We start from the raw sequence: 3,225 nt of genomic DNA on the forward strand, positions 1-3,225 counted from the left end.
AGTCACTCTCTTAGTGCTCTCTTCGCAAGCTTTCTCACGTGTTGCAATGTGGAGAGGCTGAGAAGTTCCCCAGTCTTTGAGTTCTGCTTCCTTTTTGCTGAACGGTCTCTTCTTCAATTTGTCTCTTTCCTTTCACATTTTACTATAAGCATTTGGGAGGAACAAAGCTACTCCTTCAATGTTTTGCTTAAAAATCTCCTCAGACAAATAACCAATTTCATCACTTGCAAGTTCTACAGACACTATAAACACTAGAAAACAGTTCAGCCAAGTTCTATGCCACTTTATAACAAGGACCACCTTTCCTCCAGTTTCCTGTAACATGTTCCTCATTTCTGTCTGAGATCTCACCAGAATCGCTTTTAGCATGTCTATCGTGTGCCTCAAACCTTGTCCAGCCTCTACCCATTACCCAGTTACAAAGCTGCTTCCACATGTTTAGGTATTCGTTACAACAGTGCCCCTCTTCCTAGTAGCAAAATCTGCATTAGTGTGCTCGGGCTGCTATAACAAAATACCACAGACTGGGTAGCTTAAACAACAGATATTTATTTCTCACAGTTCTGGAGGAAGTTCAAGATCAAGGTGTTGGCAAATTTAGTTCCTGGTGGGGACTCTCTTCCTTACTTGCAGCCAGCCACCTTCTCACTGTGTCCTCACATGGCAAATCTCCCTGCCTCTCTCTCTCTCTTCCTCTTCTTATAAAGTCACTAATTCCATCATGAAGGTTCCACCCTCATGACCTTATCTGATGCTAATTACTTTCCTAAGGCCCCATTTTTCCAAATGCCATCACAGCGGAGGTTAGAGCTTCAGCATACAAATTTGGGGTGGGGAGAATACAATTCAGTCCACAGCAATAATTTTTTTTTTCACAGCAATACTTTAACATTGACATTTTTACTAAAGCCTTTCCTGGTCCTAGAAGCCCTCTCCCCTATATTATTTGACATCCACGAATATTTTTAAGGAAAAGCAGGAATAGCTGCACCTTCCATTTTCCCCTATCCCTCTTCTTTAATTCCTAAATATTTGGTCAAATGATAACTGCTAGTATTTGTTGAGAATCTGCCATGTGCCAGGCACTGTTCTAAATAATTTACAGGCATTATTAACCCTCATAGCAAACCTACAAGATAGGGTTCTCTTCACAAGCTTTCTCACTTTTTGCAATATGGGATAGGTATTACTAATAACCTTATTTAAGGGAATTCCCTGGCAGTACAGCGGTTAGGACCCCGTGCTTTCACCACTGAGGGCGCAGGTTCAATCCCTGCTGGGGGAACTAAGATTCCTCAAGCTGTGCGGCACGCCCCCCAAAAAGTAAAAAAACATATTTAAAAGATGAGAGAATGGAGGCCTAGAAAGTTAAGTAACATGCTCAGGGTCTAGAACTGAAAGATCCAGAATTTAAACACAAGCTGTCTAACTGGAGAGCCCACCTCTTAATCATTATACCATACATCTCTGACCATGTTACGCGCTGCCACACCTCTGTGTGTGTTCCCTCTAAAATTCCCTTCGTGCCCCATTCCATCATATAGCAAGCTGCTACTCACCCTTCAAGTTCATGAAGTCTTTCCCTGACTCCACTGGGAGAGTTAGACCTGGGCTCTCCTCTCTGTCCCCACAGCTCGTGGCCCGTAACATGGGCACGTTTCTCCAGCACTCCTGTGATGGTAGCTCACGTACCCATCCCCACCAGACCAGACAAGGCGGAGGATCCTCAGCGCAGGTCTACGTCGCCCTCATCTTTGTAACCACAAAACCATGCACGTGGGGTTTAGTACATTGTTGTCATTCAAAAAATTATTGTTGAAGTTAAAACTGAAAAGCAGAATTTGGTAATAAACTGTTTGAATTCAACAAAATCAGTAAACTGCTTGAGTTCTGACCTCATAATGAAATAGCTGAAGTCTAATTTTTCTGCTGCGAATCTGTCAAGGATGAAATAGGATCCTGGATCCTAACAACTCCTCCTGGGAAATATTTACTTTCTTTACCACCGTTCACCTCAGCTCTTGCCTGAACGACTGCAATGGCCCCTCATGGGCCCCCTATCCCTTGTCTTTCCCATGCCAATTCACTCCCCTAGGCACCACCAGAATGATCTACATAAGCAGATCCAACCATGTCACTTTACTGCTGCTTTATTTAAGCTATGCTTTGGTTTATCCAAGCACACCTTCTAGTATGCTTACCTTGCTACTATCCTTTCAATGTCCCCACCTCCCTCTCTCCTTCCACATACCCAAGGGTGACCAGCGTACTCTGTTGGGGGTTACTGGTGCAACCCCACTCACCCAGTTGCAGTGATGCATTTTTAAATCCTTAAATAACATCACACTTTAACATCAGCATTCAGGGTTGAGGGAAGATGCTGAAATCATCTTGCAGGCTCAAAGTAGAGAAATTTTAAACTCATTGGTTTTCCATGCTGACCAAGTTCTATTCAGCTGGAAGCAAAGAAATCAATTGCATCAATTTTCACTTAATTAACCTTGAAGCTGCTGGCCTGGGCATTCTCCCTGCCGAGCCAGCACAGCCATGCATGCTTCATTCCCCTCCCCATTAGTCAACTGAAAGTGTCACCCCTCCACAGTTAATTCCTAGTCCTATAACCATGTCCCCTGGGCACCTGTAGCCCTTCACTCACATCTACATTGTGAAGCTTATCTCATTCTGCCTCATGGAGTAGACATCTGTCTCCTCACCAAGCTCCAAGTCTGAAGAGGCAAAGAAAATGCTCACTCATTATTTACCCCCAGGACCTGGCATAGAGCTGATATTCAATTAATTTTCAATAAATGATGTCACATCCCAGAGGAAAATTCCCAAAGCCATGCTTAAGAATTAAATTTCTCATTCCACTTCAATAATTGGACAGGTGTCCTGCTGGCTTGCAACGCAGGGCACCCTCTCCCCCTTTTCTCTTTAGGTGGGTGGGTACACAACACTCTCTATGCGTCCAGCTACCAGAAATTCAAGCCACACCCTGGCATCCGACCGACATCCTCTACCCAGTCCATGTGGGTAAACTCCTCCTTGGGTTGTTAAAAAAAAAAAAAAGTAACCAGTCTAAGGTCTTGCTAGTCTTAGAGGCATTCAGAGAGTTAAAGGAGAATTATGAGACGGAGAACATGAGTGCTCTTTTTTATGGGTCAGTGGTCTTTGGATGGTCCTAAAAAGAATGCAACCCACGTGCCCTCCTTGATCCTAGTCTTC

This window comes from Lagenorhynchus albirostris, chromosome 2 (genome assembly GCF_949774975.1).
Source record: "Lagenorhynchus albirostris chromosome 2, mLagAlb1.1, whole genome shotgun sequence".
Classification (NCBI taxonomy): Eukaryota; Metazoa; Chordata; class Mammalia; order Artiodactyla; family Delphinidae; genus Lagenorhynchus; species Lagenorhynchus albirostris.